Source organism: Ptychodera flava, chromosome 16 (assembly GCF_041260155.1).
Source record: "Ptychodera flava strain L36383 chromosome 16, AS_Pfla_20210202, whole genome shotgun sequence".
Taxonomy (NCBI): domain Eukaryota; kingdom Metazoa; phylum Hemichordata; class Enteropneusta; family Ptychoderidae; genus Ptychodera; species Ptychodera flava.
Genome location: NC_091943.1, coordinates 40,526,377 through 40,539,966, shown reverse-complemented (window position 1 = coordinate 40,539,966; position 13,590 = coordinate 40,526,377). Strand labels below are relative to the sequence as shown.

The 13,590-nt window shown below is 36.8% G+C and overlaps 1 protein-coding gene across 3 annotated transcripts in view; it reads right to left on the bottom strand.

Annotated features, from left to right (window-relative positions):
- LOC139114837 (uncharacterized) overlaps window positions 1–13,590 on the bottom strand; it is a 72,621-nt gene that overhangs the window by 48,564 nt on the left and 10,467 nt on the right. For all 3 annotated transcript variants that reach the window (XM_070676784.1, XM_070676782.1, XM_070676783.1), the window contains 5 exons: window positions 12,411–12,580; window positions 10,928–11,059; window positions 9,659–9,756; window positions 7,583–7,758; window positions 6,933–7,042 (listed from right to left, as the gene is read on the bottom strand). The gene's annotated coding sequence lies outside the window, so the exon portion shown is untranslated. The remainder of the gene's footprint in view (window positions 1–6,932; window positions 7,043–7,582; window positions 7,759–9,658; window positions 9,757–10,927; window positions 11,060–12,410; window positions 12,581–13,590) is intronic.

Sequence of the window (13,590 nt, the reverse complement as noted above, 5' to 3'; positions counted from 1 at the left end):
CAAAAGACAACACTAGCATGAAGAGTATAAAGTTGCAAAGCAATTCAACCGGTACTTTGGGAGATAATGATTTTTTGACCAAAAATGGGTAAAATTGCCCATAAAATTCAAATAGAAAAAAAATTCACCCACACATAAATTGAAGATATCCTAAAGGTCATTAAATGAGTCAACTGGGAATTAGTTGACAGGATGTTGCAAAACATTTTTTCATACTATCCTAACACTAATAGATTATCACCGGTACCATATTTCATAAAGTTTAATGCAGTATTTACAACACTATGAGATCAACATCTGTATCAAGTTTCATCAAATTTGACGTTGTATTTGTGGATATATCACTCTAATTAGGAAAGTTCATAACATATGCAATTACACATTAATTAGAATGACACTGATAACTGTCTTTTTCACTGTAAAAGCAATGTGAGCTTAACATCTGTTCAAAGTTTCATGAAATTTGATGCAGTATTTCTTGACATATCAGCCTAATTATGAAACTTCAATAATTGACATGATACTGCTACATGACATGAAACAAATTGACGAGCATGTATGAAATAGGTCAATGTCCTTGTACCAACTTTGAATGATACTGGTGGAAATATGTCTGAGTTATGACTCAGTACATGAGAAAATCGTAACAAAATCGCTGCCACGCAGTGACATTTATTCTTACTGTTTTAAAAAATCAATAAGTATATGTACGACATAAGTCAATGTCCAGGTACAAACTTTGAAAAATAGCGTCAATGACACTGTAGCTCCAATCCTGGACTATTTAGTGTTTGTTCTCTGGTCAGATATTTGAACATGTGTGAAAGGGATAAAGTGCATGAAGTGAAAATACTTAAATGAAATGTACTGGAGACAGTGAAATATGTTTAATGTAATTATTCAGAATATAAAATGGAAATAATACAGAATTAGATATATCGAATACTGTGATACAACCATTAACTCAACAAGTCATTTACAATGACATAGTCCCCACTTGTAATAGGAGTATTAGTCTTGATGGGGCAGGAAAATGTGGTCATTAAGAAGTATTACTGGAGTGTATATGTTGAGATCTATGGGCACATAGGTCTATGTCGTTGTTCCCAATTTGAAACATATGAGGCATGTCTAAGTTATGGTTCTAAATCGGGAAAAAAGATCAGACCTCTAGCAGTATTGGCCAGTCAAGAAATACATATGCGCATTATAAATGAGGTACAAGATGTGACATCTTATGGTCTAATATCCTATCAAAATTGGAGGGTATAGAATTTGTGGTTACTGAATATGCATATATATGTATAATCAAGGTCAAAGGTCATCGAGGTCACATGACATTTTGAAAAAAAAAATTATATTGCTAATTAATCCCTATATGCCAAAAAATCAGATCTCTAGCTCTATTCACTTGCCCAGAATAAGATGTGTACATAATTAATGAGGTAAAGCGTGTGTTGTCATAAGGTCTCCCATCCTACTAAATACAAAGGACATAGCACTTGTGGTTACTTATTTATTGACATAAACATATAGTTTAGGTAAAAGGTCATCGAGGTCACATGACATTTGGTCAAAAAATTTCTCTCCTATAGTTATCCCTATATACCAAAAATCAGACATCCAGCTCTATTGGCTCGCTCAGAATGAGATATGCGCATAATTATTGAGGTACAGTATGTGGCGTCATAAGGTGTCCAATCATACCAAACATGAAGGGTGTAGCACTTGTGGTTACCGAGTTATGGAAAAATATGTATATTTGTGGTCAAAGGTCGCCGAGGTCACGTGACATTTTGTAAAAAAATTGTTTTGCTAAGTTATCCCTATATACCAAAAATCAGACCTCTAGCTCTATTGGCTCGCTCAAAATTAGATATGTGCATAATTAATGAGGTACAATATGTGGCGTCATAAGCTGTCCCATCATACCATACATGAAGGCTGTAGCACTTGTGGTTACTGAGTTATGGACAAATATGTATATTTGAGGTCAAAGGTCATCCAGGTCACGTGACATTTTGTCAAAAAAATTGTATTGCTAAGTTATCCCTATATACCAAAAATCAGACCTCTAGCTCTATTGGCTCGCTCAAAATTAGATATGTGCATAATTAATGAGGTACAATATGTGGCGTCATAAGCTGTCCCATCATACCATACATGAAGGCTGTAGCACTTGTGGTTACTGATTTATGGACAAATATGTATATGTGAGGTCAAAGGTCACCGAGGTCACGTGACATTTTGTCAAAAAAATTGTTTTGCTAAGTTATCCCTATATACCAAAAATCAGACCTCTGGCTCTATTGGCTCGCTCAAAATTAGATATGCGCATCCAAGTTTGAATAAAATGGAATGAGATATGCCTGAGTTATGGCTCTGTACATGAAAAAATCATTACAAAATGGCCGCCTGGCGGCCATATTGGATTGTGTCAGAAAAACAAATCAACGTGAATCTGTATGACATATGAAGTAATCCTTGTACCAAGTTTGAATGAAATCGCTCCGGGCATCTCTGAGATATCTGCGTGAACAGACGGACGGACGGACGGACGCACGCACGCACACACGCACGGACGGACGCACGGACATGACCAAACCTATAAGTCCCCCGGACGGTGTCCGTGGGGACTAACAAATCTGACAGAAACCAAGCCTAGGATCATATATACCAAGTTTCAAGGCAACGGGTTGAGCACTTTCAGAGAAGATTTTTACCAAAAACGGAAAAATTGCCCCAAAAATACAACAATCAAAATTTGACTACAAGTTTTACAAATCTAACTAATGTCACCTTAAACAATCTGCATTGCATGTTTCAACCAAATCTAGCGTGTGGTTACTGAATTTTAGCTATTTGATGGATTTTCTCTTTTTTATCTAATTTGCATATTTTTGTCACTGACATGTTCATTGAACCAATTCACATCTCCACCCCCGGGTGCACCTGTATACCAAATACTGAGATGGTAGCTGCTGCGGTTGAGGAGTTTTTGATGTGGATGCACATACGTCCACACACACTAACATATACTATATAAGCTCATCTTGGTAATAATTATATATACATATATCAAATGTGAGCTAAAAAAATTGCTATGTGCATAATTAATGAGGTACAGGAAGTGGCTGGTCATGTGACATTTTGTGAAAAATCTTTGCTCCCATAGTTATGTGTATGTACCAAAACTCAGACCTCTAGCTCTATATGCAAGCCCAGAATTAGAAATGTGCATAATAAATAAGTTGCAAGAAAATGCCAGGGTCAAAGGTCAAGCGAAATCCCCCAAAAGTGTGGATTGCAATTTGGTCCCCCACTGGTCATTGTCCAATAGACGCTGGCTTTATTGAACTTCAACATAGGCTGGAATAAGACATTGCCATACCTTAGCTGTATAGGTATAGGGGAGGTCAAAGGTCACTGAAAAATGTGGAAAAATAACACTTTAAAAATCTTCATCTTGGCATGAAGGAGCCTTGGCCTATGGTCCATGGTCTACCTGTGCACCAAATACTGTGATGGTAGGTGTGCCAGTTTGGGAGCTTTTGCAAGTGACGGACATACATCCACACATTCATACATACCGGTACATACATATATATACATACATACATACATACATACATACATACATACACACAGGCACCACCGACTCACCATGTAAGCTCTTTTTGGTATTTATATACATACCAAATATGAGCTAAAAACTTACAAAATTCTGACATAATTCTTATAAAATATCAACCACCCAACAACCAGATATGAACTGAAAATGCTCACGTGTTTCATACAGTTATGTGTAAATTTGAACCTTTGCCACATGTTTGCAACTTCATTGAAAGTATTATGATCAACATAATGAACTATAATCACCGCCGATTAATTCTCAAAGGTCATGAAGTATACAAATATGTAATTAGCTGAAATAAAAATATTAAAGTTCTTTGACTGCTGTCATTTTATCACCATTTTATATAGCAAGTGTAATTACCGTTGGCCAAGTCCTTCAAGCCATATATGCCGAGCTGTGAAAGCTCATTAGATATGCAAATTGTAAATTAGCTGACATGAAAATGTGAAATGACTTTCGATATTGTTTTAACCAGGTATAATCATCAATGTTGTCATGTTTTGCCAACTTTGATCAAGTAAATCCCAGTATATATCCCTAATAAGCAAAGTTCATTAAATATGTAAATTAGGAATTGACTTAAGTAAAAATGCTTAATGATTGTCAATAATGTTGTATCATGGTATCTGCAATATATGTAGCAAGTTTTGTCAACTTTGGTCAAATCAATTCAGATATATATCTCAATTAGGAAAGTTCATTAAACATGCAAATTAGGAATTTGCTGAAGAGAAAATGCTTAATGACTTTCAAGAATGTTGTATCATAGTAGCTTCAATACATGTAGCAAGTTTCATCAACAATGGTTCAGTCAATTCAAATATATGCCCTAATTGGCAAAGTTCATTAAATATGTAAATTGGGAATTGAGTGAAGTTAAAATGCTTAACGAGTTTCAATAATGTTAAATCATGGTATCTTCAATATACATACCAAGTTTGGTCAATTTTGATCCAGTCTAATAAGATATATATCCCTGATTAGGAAAGTTCATTAAATATGCAAATTAGCAACTATCTTTCATGTCACCCCTTAATGCTTCCCACTGCTGATATATCTTGGTGTGATCAACATTTGTAGCAATTTTCATCAAATTGTGTGCAGTCGTTTTTAATGTATATCCGTTTTTTCTAAAATCATTAATTATGCAAATGAGCAAAAAGTATGCAAGTCAGACCCGCCAAAAACTGATGAGTTCTTGCCATTCGCAAACTAAATCTATGTACCAGATTTGATTCTGATCTGATCGGCCGTTTTTGAAATATCGGACCAACAGACAGACAGACAGACAGACAGACAGACAGACAGACACACAGACACACAGACAGACAGACATCGCTGCGACATATGCTCACGTGTGTAAACACGTGAGCAAAAAATGAGCTTCCACAAGTGGGTAGATCAGAAAACAATTGTAAAAGTTTAAGTCCGAATATCTGTCCCCAAAAGCGTTCTATCTTAAATATGTAAACACTCTGCTTTTTCATACATAAAGAGGCATTGTCAAAGTTTACAATACAGACATAACACAGGAGGACTTCTTGCTATTCACTCTGTAAAAATTAAAGTCATCGCTGATGACACAGTCCCCATTGGATTATAATTGACATGCACATGCACAGTACAATACAATGTCTGTGTGCCAAGTCTGAACATCTGTTCAGGGATAGTTGAGTTATGGTTCAAAACATGAAAAAATCACAACAAAATGGCCGCCCAGCTGCCTTATTGATGGTATCATGAAATAAATTGAAGCGCATATGTATGGCACAGTACTTTATCCTTGCACACAGTTTGAAAAAAAAACGCTCAGGAATGACAGAGAAACGGCTGCTGACAGACGATGACAGATGGATGGACACACCGACGGACGGGACCCAATCTATAAGTCCCCGCTAGACTGCGTCCACAGGGACTAAAAACAAATATATAGCCCCCCTGTTAATTCATTTTCTCGATGGTTTCATGTATTGTCTAAAACCAGGGTCAACTATATGCATGGGTACCCATTCAATAAGAATCTTTCAACATGTCAAACAATATAAGTAGTATCTCGTATCAAACAAAACTCAGCAGCAATATTGGATCGTACCGCAAAATAAATTGACATGCTTATTTATGCCAAGGTACTTTATCTGTGTACCAACATTGAACTAAATCGGTTAAGGGATAGTTGAGTTATGGTTCAAAAACATGAAAAAATTGCAACAAAATGGCCGCCTTGTTGTCATATTGATTGTATAACGACACAAACTGACTTACATATATATGCCAGAGTACTTTATCATCAAAATTGAGCAAAATCTGTTCAGGGATAGTTGAGTTATGGTTAAAATACATGAAAAAATCACAACAAAATGGCCGCCCAGCTGCCTTATTGATGGTATCATGAAATAAATTGAAGCGCATATGTATGGCACAGTACTTTATCCTTGCACACAGTTTAAAAAAAAACTGCTCAGGGGTGACAGAGAAACGGCTGCTGACAGATAGATGACAGATGGATGGACACAACGATGGACGGGACCCAATCTATAAGTCCCCACTAGACTGCGTCCACAGGGACTAAAGACAAATATATAACCCCCCTGTTAATTCATTTTCTCGATGGTTTCATGTACTGTGTCTAAAACCAGGGTCAACTATATGCATGGTTACCCATTCAATCAGTATTTTCGATATGTCAAACAATATAAGTATTATCTCGTATCAAATAAAATTCATGACAAATGGCTGACATTGTCCCTTTAACTGAGGTTACCCCAAGTGAACTGCATCTCAAATTTCAAAGCAACTGACCATGTGGTTTCAGAGTAAAACCAAAAACAGCAAAAATGCCCAAATAATACAAATATGCAAATTTCATCACGATTTGAACAAACCCCAAGTTAACTGCATCTCAAATTTCAAAGCAATTGGACATGCAGTTTCAGAGTAAAATATTTTTTACCAAAAACAGCAAAAAATGCCGAAAAATACAAATATGCAAATTTCACTACCATTTAAACAAACTTAACTGAGGTTACCCCAAGTGAACTGCATCTCAAATTTCAAAGCAATTGGACTTGAGGTTTCAGAAGAGAAGGCAATTTTTGATGACGACGGATGATGACAAAGGAAAATCTGCCTATATGATAAGCTCCACATAGCTGACAACAGAGCTAAAAACTTGTGCATTTTGAATATATATAAAGGTGGCAAAGATGAGATCTTGTTACTGTGAGGGTATTGAGATTTTGCTGACCATAGTGTTCACAGGTTTTATGCACCACAAGGCAACATTAGAATTACTTACATCTGGATTCTTGTCTTTGTCTCTTCATAACCTGACTTCATGATATAATTTGTGTGAGGAAACTGCTGATAGATCGGATGTGTACTGCGTGGGTATCCTGATACCATCATCTATATAGAAATATGCACCGGTCTGTTAGGAATGCTGCCACTGATGATGGTGAGCAACAGCGCCCTCACAGGTCATTTCCACATGTACCTCTACGATGTCAGACACAGACTGACCTGAGGCAAAAAAGATCACTTGAACTGGTCCCCTCAGTATTCTAATCAATGTAATGATACTTTCCTGTCTTCATGCTCTTATATAATACCATAGTTTGACTATGTACCATACACGAAACAACCAAATTTCACAGCAAGGAAGAAAGAGAAATGCTTCCTCAATATTCTGAATGTTTAACAGAGATGGATCTGCGGAATTTCTTCTCCTGTGTGCATGATAAAGAGTTGTAAACTACCATGTAGCCTTTTTAAAAACTACATTCTGGTAAATGGTATATTAAAGTACTGTACACATGTCAAAAAATGCCACTTTTATAAAATTTGGCTAACCTCTAGAGGAGAGTATTATCAGACTACACTGACCAAGAACCATGAACATAACAATCTAAGAGAGCTGCTGAGAAGGGCATAGGCAATACTATTTACCTTTCAGAAACAGCGCTGCACCATCTAGACATTCTGGAGAGAGTTCATTGTCCCCAAATGAACCTAGCATCTCACTGATGATGATGTCTGCTTTCACTAGGTCCCCCTATAGCCTCATGTCACTGGATATCATTGATACCTGATCTCCCAACATCTCATCCTGAAATGCTTGTAATCTGCAAAGACAAATGTTTGATATGTGTGTTAAAGTCACAACACTAGAACCATAGTTACAGTATTGCATTTCTTACAGGTATTAAAAAATTAACACATAATAGAAAGGTTGAGTTTCTGTAGTACATCCCTACTTCCAAAATGTATGTTTAAAAACACCGATTACGACAACAGGATCAAAACAAAGGGCCATGACATTCAAGGTGTCATATACAAGACCAAGAATGAAGGTTTCAGAGAATGATAAAATCAAGGTAGAACTCCCCTTGGGGTTAGATAGTTTGACTCTTAAATTTCTACAATTCTTTTCTGATTTACTAATTGTACAGCTCATTTTAAAGCTCTTACAGAAGGAAAAACTTTCATCTTCTCAGTTTTTCGACCCCATAGAGTTGACACAGAATGGCGGCCATTTTGAATTTCAAATGTCGCAAATTATCACTAGTTCCAAACTTTTGCATGGTGACCCCTGATTTTTATTGTTAATTTGGTAACAGAATGGTTGCAAGTTTTTATCCTGGAAAGTTTGAGCAAAAGTTTAAGTCTTACACTTTTGAGGCGCATACTGCCTTAAAGCACGTGTACAGCAATAGGTAATTTTCACATCCTTATCAACTGATGAGTGATGCACACACAATAATAAATGTTCACAATGGCCCATTTTACAGAGTCAAGTAAAGTTCATATCTCCATTGGCTGTGAATTTCAGTTGTACAATACCATGTAGCTATTTTAAAAACTACATTCTGGTTAATGTTATATTAAAGTACTGTACACATGTCAAAAAATGCCACTTTTATAAAATTTGGCCAACCTCTAGAGGAGAGTATTACCTGAATTTGAAAAGACTACACTGACCAAGAACCATGAACATAACAATCTACGAGAGTTGCTGAGAGGGCATAGGCAATATTATTTACCTTTAAGAAACAGCAGTCCGGGTCAGCTCCAAAATTGGAGACTCATTATGATAATGTATTCCGGCATTCAGCCAATCATCGACCAGATGACATCATTAATAAAGTACGGGTCACGCTGTGTCGCAAATTACCCACCAAGTGTGATCGGCAGTTTTGGGCCGCTTATTAAGCCCCTGTCTTGTGAATTTCGACGAATTTCGACAGTCAACATAATCCACGTGTTCTGCAGAAGGTCATGTCCAACAAGGAGTCCGATTAGTGAACAAATATTCGAAATATTGACGATTCATTTCTACCCCAAGTTTATCGATTTCGCTCAAGTACCGAGAATCATTTTGTGGATGTTCGTCATCTCTATTAGAAATACTGTTATAAAGGTTATTTGTGTAGGTACGCGTATAACATTTTGCAAGAAAGAAGAGCAATGTCAGAGCTTTAGAACGATACCTGTTTTGTAGTTGTCAAACGCAGACTAAAAATGGTACGCGATTTTGAAAATGTGTTGACAGAGTGGCCACACAACTGTTCCCCATACGGTAGAATTTGTATCGCTGCCATCTCCGACACAAATGGGGTATTCTGAACGATCTGTGTAGGTACACGATTTATATCTCGCAGGACTTCAAGCCAGAGTCTAGGAATCACAGCGATATATGGGGTTTGGTTGTCTTAGCCAGAATAAAACTGGTACGCGATTTTGAAATTGTGTTTTGACAGAGTGGCCACACAACTGTTCGACATTATGACAGAATACGGCGCGGGAGTTCGACACAGTATGGCGTACGTAACGAAGGACGCATGTGGAGGTTGCCAGGAAATACAATTTTTACTGATGGCGCGCTGGCCGCTGATTGGCTAATGAGAGGGGGAAAATATTATGGTATAGCGCTCCAATTTTGGAGCTGACCCGGACTGAACAGCGCTGCACCATCTAGACATTCTGGAGAGAGTTCATTGTCCCCAAATGAACCTAGCAACTCACTGATGATGTCTGCTTTCACTGGGTCCCCCTATGGCCTCATGTCACTGGATATTATTGATACCTGATCTCCCAACATCCCATCCTGAAATGCTTGTAATCTGCAAAGACAAATGTTTGATATGTGTGTTAAAGTCACCACACTAGAACCATAGTTACAGTATTGCGTTTGTTACAGGTATTAAAATATTAACACATAATAGAAAGGTTGAGTTTCCCTTGTACATCCCTACTTCCAAAATGTATGTTTAAAAAACACCGATTACGACAACAGGATCAAAACAAAGGGCCATGACATTCAAGGTGTCATATACAAGACCAAGAATGAAGGTTTCAGAGAATGATAAAATTAAGGTAGAACCCCCTTAGGGTTAGATAGTTGGACTCTTAAATTTCTACAATTCTTTTCTGATCTACTACTTGTGCAGCTCATTTTAAAGCTCTTACAGAAGGAAAAACTTTCATCTTCTCAGTTTTTCGACCCCATAGAGTTGACACAGAATGGCGGCCATTTTGAATGTCAAATGTTGCAAATTATTTGGTAATTTGTTTTGCTAGTTCCAAACTTTGCATTGTGACCCCTGATTTTTATTGTTAATTTGGTAACAGAATGGTTGCAAGTTTTTATCCTGGAAAGTTTGAGCAAAAATTTAAGTCTTACACTTTTGAGGCGCATACTACCTTAAAGCTGAAAGTCATGCAGTCCTGGTAACCTGCTGCTAAGTAAGTTAAATAACCTTTTCTACAAAATCAGTTAAATGTCAAAGATACCTCACTAATTTGAAAAAATAAATATCTACACAAAATTTTTGATGCAATTTCCAGGCATATGCTTTGCTAATAGCTAAAACCACAAGCTTTGGCAAGAAAGCATCATTACAGTCATGTAAGTCATAGTCAAAAACACTCATGGAATGCTATATCTGCAAGAAAAACAAACTGATATAATAGCACTGTTCATGGTTACATTTTTGGTACTTAATACAGCTGCATAGGTATGACATTGGACAATGCTGCTTGAAATGTTGACAAATTTTGTCAGTGCTGCATGCAGCTAGTCTGAGATGTTAATACATATTTTAGTATTCACTGTAATATAAGCAGTCTTGAATGAGTAATTTCCAAAACTCTAATCAAAAACATGCTGGCAAATATTTATTTTTGCATATTAATGAGAGAAGAATGACGTCATTTGCAAACAGCCATATTACTTCTTGCACTTGTTAATGATCTCATGATATTTGAAGAGGAATGTACTCAACTTTTACTTACATGACAACTGCATTGGGATTTTTCTCCACTGCATAAACTTTTATTTGCCTGTCTGCATTTTTGGACGCCTGGAGAGACGCCCTGACTAGTGGTCCCCTACCTGCCTCCAAGTACCATTAATGTCATGTCACACTGTGAGAAAATAAAATTGCAGTTTTACCACGACAGTACGCACAAGACCACTGATTCATTTTTCATAGACAACCATGGTAGCGTTGAGCGAAATTTTCCTACTTCAGAACATTTAGCGATCCAAATCCCATTGACAGCGTTTAATCAGGCTACACTTGTACACAGGTCAAAATTTCATGTTGGCAAGTTTATGGAAATTTTGAGCAAGAGGTCAAAATAGCGCCTCCAGTGGTGACTTAGCAAAATTCAAGGCCCATTGATACACATGGGGTGGGTCTCATGACTCAACAGATTTCTGCTCAATCATACCACTGTCGAGCAAAGCTGATGTGAATTTAAAACGGAGCTCACACTGCTCTCCCTAAAACACCATAAACTCATGGTATAACCTTTAAAGCCTTTACCTAAGCTCTTCAAACGAAGTGATTGGCACTATTTTTAACCCAGACTATCTTCGTGGGTAACGAACCTGAAAGTAAATCAGTGATCTTGTGCAAATATAGTGAACCTTAACATTAACAAATGTGCACAATTTTAATGCAAGTGAAAGAGTACATATGACATGACAATTACGATGATTGAATTACATGCTCAGTAGCTTCAGTACAGGGGAGAGGAGTGAATTTGTTACATGTTGGGAAATCACACAGTGGTCTGTGGGGGGTCATGGGGGTCCTTTGTGTTCAATGTGAAGCTAGATTATTATCACTGTCAGCAGGTATCTCAATCGGGTGTTTATCTCAATTGTCACCTTCAGACTGGTCACAGTTGTTAATTTTTTGCTTACATTGTTGTCTTTTCCTCAACATCGTCTCTCTTACACCTGTTACAAGTTTCAATTTGGTGGAGTGCAAAAGAGTAAAAACTGTTGCCCACTTAAAGTGAAACAGCTGCTTCTTTTCACTTGGGATGGGAGAAGCTTTGATAAATCAAGGGTTGAGGACATAAATATTTTTATTAATTTATTTAATCAGAGTTGTAAGGATATTTACATCTAAATATGGCAAGCCAATTTGAGTTTTTTTTCTAAGCTTGATACCTATTTTGAATTCAACAGAACATTCATCAAGAGAAATATTTTTCAGTCTCAGATAAGGAGAAATTTTGTAATGCTCTCTGTCACTTCGTGTTTCTGCTCACTCTCCACAAGTTGAAACAGAAGATATATACATTACCCTCACACTAATAGAATCCATCTTTATTGTGATACACACCAGGTTGAATATGAATTTCACTTTTGCTTGATATGTCAATTTTACATAGATTTGAGAGCTAAATATTTATCAAGATATTTCTATACTCCACCTTCCATAGCTTAATTTTGGAAAATTACTTTAATCTGAAAATGTACCTATTATAAGTTTGTTTTTACTTGATGACATTTTCTTGTGACTATCACAGACAGTGCATTCCACCACTGCTAGGTATCAGCCACTTCTTTCTTGTCCCGGTCTTCTTGGTTGTAACTATATATAGTGGTTTCAATTGGAATCCAACTCACAACATACGGTACCCAGTCACCTGGTGGAGAAGCCAAAGACAAAACAGCTCAGCAAAATCCCCAATCTCAAAAATAACTGAGATAAGTTGTTACAACTTTTCTGACTACAACCTCTCCACACACTGTAGAGTTTGTGCGGCACTCATGCTCGTACACTCACTATCACACATCACAGTAACTTTATCGTAGTCTATAAGGTTGTCTCTGGTGGTGGATAGGCCTGTCATCGAAACATGAATCCGCAGCTGTTCACACAAAGCATATCATTTTTGGCATTCATAAAATGTTGCATGATGTTGCGCAATGAAAATGGCATGGTGTTTTTATATACCAAATAATTTTATTTTTATTTTCTCCATGCTTTTCACATTTCTGGTGTAGAATGCATCAGATTTTGCAAATGTAAACTCTACCTGATCTTAATTTTATTTCCTCATAACAAAATAGTACAAAAGCTCTACATTTAAAACAATATTAGAAACTGCATGGTTAACAGCAAGGATTTCGATTCTGAAAAAATCTAGTGAAATAATTTCATTTGTTTTGCTAAGCAAGTACCGGTATACACTTCTGAACTTTTGCTCTTGCCCAAGAAGTTCTGGCAAATGTACCAGCTTAAAACCTAAACAAAGCATGGAACTATTATTCTGAACTATACACAAAACTACAGTCATATCAAATGTGATGGCCTCTATTGAAATTCTGTCATTGCTATCTATTTGAATCATAATGTAAACCCTTCCCCAGGGATGTAGAAAATATAGCCAGCAGCCAGCAAAAACATCTGGCTGTCGGCTAAAATTTGCCGGCTGTGAAAATTTAGTTTTAGTAAAAAATCTGGACATTTTACACAAACTTTATGTGCACATTACTTGTAACCGCCGGTCTTTCTATTTTTGCAACCTGTTACCGAAATTTTCTATATCCCTGCTTCCCTATATCTTTTACACTACGGTATATAAACATCAGTTGAATTTCAAGTATGGGAAATAAAATTATCACTGAGGAATTTCATTTTGCCTTCACACAT